The sequence below is a fragment of the Larus michahellis genome, unplaced genomic scaffold, assembly GCF_964199755.1.
Source record: "Larus michahellis unplaced genomic scaffold, bLarMic1.1 SCAFFOLD_26, whole genome shotgun sequence".
NCBI classification, from domain to species: domain Eukaryota; kingdom Metazoa; phylum Chordata; class Aves; order Charadriiformes; family Laridae; genus Larus; species Larus michahellis.
Genome location: NW_027436225.1, coordinates 3,421,799 through 3,429,335, shown reverse-complemented (window position 1 = coordinate 3,429,335; position 7,537 = coordinate 3,421,799).

Below are 7,537 nucleotides of genomic sequence, written 5' to 3'. Positions count from 1 at the left end.
GGGGCTGCGGGCTTTCCGGCGGCCGTCAGCCTTGGCGACACTGGCGCCCACCTGGCGCCGCCGTGCCAGCCTGCGAAGCATTTTCCGGTAGGGCCGCGGCTCTGGCCACAGCTCCCACGCCCGAAGAGCCAGGAGGGAAAGCCGTGCCTCGTTGGAAAGCTCTTTGGCAGCCGCTCGCGTGGCACCACAGACCGTGGGGCTGCGGGCTTTGCGGCGGCCGTCAGCCTTGGCGCCACCGGCGCCTACGTGGCGCTGCCGCGCCAGCCCCCGAAGCATTTTCCGGTAGGGCCGCGGCTCTGGCCACAGCTCCCACGCCCGAAGAGCCAGGAGGGAAAGCCGTGCCTCATTGGAAAGCTCTTTGGCAGCCGCTCGCCTGGCCCCACAGCCCGTGGGGCTGCGGGCTTTGCGGCGGCCGTCAGCCTCGGCGCCACCGGCGCCCACGTCAGGCCGCCGTGCCAGCCTGCGAAGCATTTTCCGGTAGGGCCGCGGCTCTGGCCACAGCTCCCACGCCCGAAGAGCCAGGAGGGAAAGCCGTGCCTCGTTGGAAAGCTCTTTGGCAGCCGCTCGCGTGGCCCCACAGCCCGTGGGGCTGCGGGCTTTCCGGCGGCCGTCACCCTCGGCGACACCGGCGCCCACCTGGCGCCGCCGCGCCAGCCCCCGAAGCATTTTCCGGTAGGGCCGCGGCTCTGGCCACAGCTCCCACGCCCGAAGAGCCAGGAGGGAAAGCCGTGCCTCGTTGGAAAGCTCTTTGGCAGCCGTTCGTGTGGCCCCACAGCCCGTGGGGCTGCGGGCTTTGTGGCGGCCGTCAGACTCGGCGACACCGGCGCCCACCTGGCGCCGCCGCGCCAGCCCCCGAAGCATTTTCCGGTAGGGCCGCGGCTCTGGCCACAGCTCCCATGCCCGAAGAGCCAGGAGGGAAAGCCGTGCCTCGTTGGAAAGCTCTTTGGCAGCCGCTCGCGTGGCCCCACAGCCAGTGGGGCTGCGGGCTTTCCGGCGGCCGTCAGCCTCGGCGCCACCGGTGCCCACCTGGCGCCGCCGCGCCAGCCCCCGAAGCATTTTCCGGTAGGGCCGCGGCTCTGGCCACAGCTCCCACGCCCGAAGAGCCAGGAGGGAAAGCCGTGCCTCGTTGGAAAGCTCTTTGGAAGCCGCTCGCGTGGCCCCACAGCCCGTGGGGCTGCGGGCTTTGCGGCGGCCGTCAGACTCGGCGCCACCGGCGCCCACCTGGCGCCACCGCGCCAGCCCCCGAAGCATTTTCCGGTAGGGCCGCGGCTCTGGCGGCAGCTCACACGCCTGAAGAGCCAGGAGGGAAAGCCGTGCCTCATTGGAAAGCTCTTTGGCAGCCGCTCGCCTGGCCCCACAGCCCGTGGGGCTGCGGGCTTTGCGGCGGCCGTCAGCCTCGGCGCCACCGGCGCCCACGTCAGGCCGCCGTGCCAGCCTGCGAAGCATTTTCCGGTAGGGCCGCGGCTCTGGCCACAGCTCCCACGCCCGAAGAGCCAGGAGGGAAAGCCGTGCCTCGTTGGAAAGCTCTTTGGCAGCCGCTCGCGTGGCCCCACAGCCCGTGGGGCTGCGGGCTTTGCGGCGGCCGTCAGCCTCGGCGCCACCGGCGCCCACCTGGCGCCGCCACGCCAGCCCCCGCAGCATTTTCCGGTAGGGCCGCGGCTCTGGCCACAGCTCCCACGCCCGAAGAGCCAGGAGGGAAAGCCGTGCCTCGTTGGAAAGCTCTTTGGCAGCCGCTCGCGTGGCCCCACAGCCCGTGGGGCTGCGGGCTTTGCGGCGGCCGTCAGCCTCGGCGCCACCGGCGCCCACCTGGCGCCGCCGCGCCAGCCTCCGAAGCATTTTCCGGTAGGGCCGCGGCTCTGGCCACAGCTCCCATGCCCGAAGAGCCAGGAGGGAAAGCCGTGCCTCGTTGGAAAGCTCTTTGGCAGCCTCTCGCGTGGCCCCACAGCCCGTGGGGCTGCGGGCTTTCCGGCGGCCGTCAGCCTCGGCGCCACCGGTGCCCACCTGGCGCCGCCGCGCCAGCCCCCGAAGCATTTTCCGGTAGGGCCGCGGCTCTGGCCACAGCTCCCACGCCCGAAGAGCCAGGAGGGAAAGCCGTGCCTCGTTGGAAAGCTCTTTGGAAGCCGCTCGCGTGGCCCCACAGCCCGTGGGGCTGCGGGCTTTCCGGCGGCTGTCAGCCTCGGCGCCACCGGCGCCTACGTGTCGCCGCCGCGGCAGCCTGCAAAGCATTTTCCGGTAGGGCCGCGGCTCTGGCCACAGCTCCCACGCCCGAAGAGCCAGGAGGGAAAGCCGTGCCTCGTTGGAAAGCTCTTTGGCAGCCGCTCGCGTGGCCCCACAGCCCGTGGGGCTGCGGGCTTTCCGGCGGCCGTCAGCCTTGGCGACACTGGCGCCCACCTGGCGCCGCCGTGCCAGCCTGCGAAGCATTTTCCGGTAGGGCCGCGGCTCTGGCCACAGCTCCCACGCCCGAAGAGCCAGGAGGGAAAGCCGTGCCTCGTTGGAAAGCTCTTTGGCAGCCGCTCGCGTGGCACCACAGACCGTGGGGCTGCGGGCTTTGCGGCGGCCGTCAGCCTTGGCGCCACCGGCGCCTACGTGGCGCTGCCGCGCCAGCCCCCGAAGCATTTTCCGGTAGGGCCGCGGCTCTGGCCACAGCTCCCACGCCCGAAGAGCCAGGAGGGAAAGCCGTGCCTCGTTGGAAAGCTCTTTGGCAGCCGCTCGCGTGGCCCCACAGCCCGTGGGGCTGCGGGCTTTGCGGCGGCCGTCAGCCTCGGCGACACCGGCGCCCACGTGGCGCCGCCGCGCCAGCCCCCGAAGCATTTTCCGGTAGGGCCGCGGCTCTGGCCACAGCTCCCACGCCTGAAGAGCCAGGAGGGAAAGCCGTGCCTCGTTGGAAAGCTCTTTGGCAGCCGCTCGCGTGGCCCCACAGCCCGTGGGGCTGCGGGCTTTGCGGCGGCCGTCAGCCTCGGCGCCACCGGCGCCCACCTGGCGCCGCCGCACCAGCCCCCGCAGCATTTTCCGGTAGGGCCGCGGCTCTGGCCACAGCTCCCACGCCCGAAGAGCCAGGAGGGAAAGCCGTGCCTCGTTGGAAAGCTCTTTGGCAGCCGCTCGCGTGGCCCCACAGCCCGTGGGGCTGCGGGCTTTCCGGCGGCCGTCAGCCTCGGAGACACCGGCGCCCACCTGGCGCCGCCGCGCCAGCCTGCGAAGCATTTTCCGGTAGGGCCGCGGCTCTGGCCACAGCTCCCATGCCCGAAGAGCCAGGAGGGAAAGCCGTGCCTCCTTGGAAAGCTCTTTGGCAGCCGCTCGCGTGGCCCCACAGCCCGTGGGGCTGCGGGCTTTCCGGCGGCCGTCAGCCTCGGCGCCACCGGTGCCCACCTGGCGCCGCCGCGCCAGCCCCCGAAGCATTTTCCGGTAGGGCCGCGGCTCTGGCCACAGCCCCCACGCCCGAAGAGCCAGGAGGGAAAGCCGTGCCTCGTTGGAAAGCTCTTTGGAAGCCGCTCGCGTGGCCCCACAGCCCGTGGGGCTGCGGGCTTTCCGGCGGCTGTCAGCCTCGGCGCCACCGGCGCCTACGTGTCGCCGCCGCGGCAGCCTGCAAAGCATTTTCCGGTAGGGCCGCGGCTCTGGCCACAGCTCACACGTCTGAAGAGCCAGGAGGGAAAGCCGTGCCTCATTGGAAAGCTCTTTGGCAGCCGCTCGCCTGGCCCCACAGCCCGTGGGGCTGCGGGCTTTGCGGCGGCCGTCAGCCTCGGCGCCACCGGCGCCCACGTCAGGCCGCCGTGCCAGCCTGCGAAGCATTTTCCGGTAGGGCCGCGGCTCTGGCCACAGCTCCCACGCCCGAAGAGCCAGGAGGGAAAGCCGTGCCTCGTTGGAAAGCTCTTTGGCAGCCGCTCGCGTGGCCCCACACACCGTGGGGCTGCGGGCTTTCCGGCGGCCGTCAGCCTTGGCGACACTGGCGCCCACCTGGCGCCGCCGCACCAGCCCCCACAGCATTTTCCGGTAGGGCCGCGGCTCTGGCCACAGCTCCCACGCCCGAAGAGCCAGGAGGGAAAGCCGTGCCTCGTTGGAAAGCTCTTTGGCAGCCGCTCCCGTGGCCCCACAGCCCGTGGGGCTGCGGGCTTTGCGGCGGCCGTCAGCCTCGGCGACACCGGCGCCCACCTGGCGCCGCCGCGCCAGCCTGCGAAGCATTTTCCGGTAGGGCCGCGGCTCTGGCCACAGCTCCCATGCCCGAAGAGCCAGGAGGGAAAGCCGTGCCTCGTTGGAAAGCTCTTTGGCAGCCGCTCGCGTGGCCCCACAGCCAGTGGGGCTGCGGGCTTTCCGGCGGCCGTCAGCCTTGGCGCCACCGGTGCCCACCTGGCGCCGCCGCGCCAGCCCCCGAAGCATTTTCCGGTAGGGCCGCGGCTCTGGCCACAGCTCCCATGCCCGAAGAGCCAGGAGGGAAAGCCGTGCCTCGTTGGAAAGCTCTTTGGCAGCCGTTCGTGTGGCCCCACAGCCCGTGGGGCTGCGGGCTTTGCGGCGGCCGTCAGACTCGGCGACACCGGCGCCCACCTGGCGCCGCCGCGCCAGCCCCCGAAGCATTTTCCGGTAGGGCCGCGGCTCTGGCCACAGCTCACACGCCTGAAGAGCCAGGAGGGAAAGCCGTGCCTCATTGGAAAGCTCTTTGGCAGCCGCTCGCGTGGCCCCACAGCCCGTGGGGCTGCGGGCTTTGCGGCGGCCGTCAGCCTCGGCGCCACCGGCGCCCACGTCAGGCCGCCGTGCCAGCCTGCGAAGCATTTTCCGGTAGGGCCGCGGCTCTGGCCACAGCTCCCACGCCCGAAGAGCCAGGAGGGAAAGCCGTGCCTCGTTGGAAAGCTCTTTGGCAGCCGCTCGCGTGGCCCCACACACCGTGGGGCTGCGGGCTTTCCGGCGGCCGTCAGCCTTGGCGACACTGGCGCCCACCTTGCGCCGCCGTGCCAGCCTGCGAAGCATTTTCTGGTAGGGCCGCGGCTCTGGCCACAGCTCCCACGCCCGAAGAGCCAGGAGGGAAAGCCGTGCCTCGTTGGAAAGCTCTTTGGCAGCGGCTCGCGTGGCACCACAGACAGTGGGGCTGCGGGCTTTCCGGCGGCCGTCAGCCTTGGCGCCACCGGCGCCTACGTGGCGCTGCCGCGCCAGCCCCCGAAGCATTTTCCGGTAGGGCCGCGGCTCTGGCCACAGCTCCCACGCCCGAAGAGCCAGTAGGGAAAGCTGTGCCTCGTTGGAAAGCTCTTTGGCAGCCGCTCGCGTGGCCCCACAGCCCGTGGGGCTGCGGGATTTCCGGCGGACGTCAGCCTCGGCGCCACCGGCGCCCACGTGGCGCCGCCGCGCCAGCCCCCGAAGCATTTTCCGGTAGGGCCGCGGCTCTAGCCACAGCTCCCACGCCTGAAGAGCCAGGAGGGAAAGCCGTGCCTCGTTGGAAAGCTCTTTGGCAGCCGTTCGTGTGGCCCCACAGCCCGTGGGGCTGCGGGCTTTGCGGCGGCCGTCAGACTCGGCGCCACCGGCGCCCACCTGGCGCCGCCGCGCCAGCCCCCGAAGCATTTTCCGGTAGGGCCGCGGCTCTGGCGACAGCTCACACGCCTGAAGAGCCAGGAGGGAAAGCCGTGCCTCATTGGAAAGCTCTTTGGCAGCCGCTCGCGTGGCCCCACAGCCCGTGGGGCTGCGGGCTTTGCGGCGGCCGTCAGCCTCGGCGCCACCGGCGCCCACGTCAGGCCGCCGTGCCAGCCTGCGAAGCATTTTCCGGTAGGGCCGCGGCTCTGGCCACAGCTCCCACGCCCGAAGAGCCAGGAGGGAAAGCCGTGCCTCATTGGAAAGCTCTTTGGCAGCCGCTCGCGTGGCCCCACAGCCCGTGGGGCTGCGGGCTTTGCGACGGCCGTCAGCCTCGTCGCCACCGGCGCCCACGTGGCGCTGCTGCGCCAGCCTGCGAAGCATTTTCCGGTAGGGCTGCGGCTCTGGCCACAGCTCCCACGCCCGAAGAGCCAGGAGGGAAAGCCGTGCCTCGTTGGAAAGCTCTTTGGCAGCCGCTCCCGTGGCCCCACAGCCCGTGGGGCTGCGGGCTTTCCGGCGGCCGTCAGCCTCGGCGCCACCGGTGCCCACCTAGCGCCGCCGCGCCAGCCCCCGAAGCATTTTCCGGTAGGGCCGCGGCTCTGGCCACAGCTCCCACGCCCGAAGAGCCAGGAGGGAAAGCTGTGCCTCGTTGGAAAGCTCTTTGGCAGCCGCTCGCGTGGCCCCACAGCCCGTGGGGCTGCGGGCTTTCCGGCGGCTGTCAGCCTCGGCGCCACCGGCGCCCACGTGGCGCCGCCGCGCCAGCCTGCCAAGCATTTTCAGGTAGGGCCGCGGCTCTGGCCACAGCTCCCACGCCCGAAGAGCCAGGAGGGAAAGCCGTGCCTCGTTGGAAAGCTCTTTGGCAGCCGCTCGCGTGGCCCCACAGCCCGTGGGGCTGCGGGCTTTGCGGCGGCCGTCAGCCTCGGCGCCACCGGCGCCCACCTGGCGCCGCCGCACCAGCCCCCGCAGCATTTTCTGGTAGGGCCGCGGCTCTGGCCACAGCTCCCACGCCTGAAGAGCCAGGAGGGAAAGCCGTGCCTCGTTGGAAAGCTCTTTGGCAGCCGTTCGTGTGGCCCCACAGCCCGTGGGGCTGCGGGCTTTGCGGCGGCCGTCAGACTCGGCGACACCGGCGCCCACCTGGCGCCGCCGCGCCAGCCCCCGAAGCATTTTCCGGTAGGGCCGCGGCTCTGGCCACAGCTCACACGCCTGAAGAGCCAGGAGGGAAAGCCGTGCCTCTTTGGAAAGCTCTTTGGCAGCCGCTCGCCTGGCCCCACAGCCCGTGGGGCTGCGGGCTTTGCGGCGGCCGTCAGCCTCGGCGCCACCGGCGCCCACGTCAGGCCGCCGTGCCAGCCTGCGAAGCATTTTCCGGTAGGGCCGCGGCTCTGGCCACAGCTCCCACGCCCGAAGAGCCAGGAGGGAAAGCCGTGCCTCGTTGGAAAGCTCTTTGGCAGCCGCTCGCGTGGCCCCACACACCGTGGGGCTGCGGGCTTTCCGGCGGCCGTCAGCCTTGGCGACACTGGCGCCCACCTTGCGCCGCCGTGCCAGCCTGCGAAGCATTTTCTGGTAGGGCCGCGGCTCTGGCCACAGCTCCCACGCCCGAAGAGCCAGGAGGGAAAGCCGTGCCTCGTTGGAAAGCTCTTTGGCAGCCGCTCGCGTGGCACCGCAGACAGTGGGGCTGCGGGCTTTCCGGCGGCCGTCAGCCTTGGCGCCACCGGCGCCTACGTGGCGCTGCCGCGCCAGCCCCCGAAGCATTTTCCGGTAGGGCCGCGGCTCTGGCCACAGCTCCCACGCCCGAAGAGCCAGTAGGGAAAGCTGTGCCTCGTTGGAAAGCTCTTTGGCAGCCGCTCGCGTGGCCCCACAGCCCGTGGGGCTGCGGGATTTCCGGCGGACGTCAGCCTCGGCGCCACCGGCGCCCACGTGGCGCCGCCGCGCCAGCCCTCGAAGCATTTTCCGGTAGGGCCGCGGCTCTGGCCACAGCTCCCACGCCTGAAGA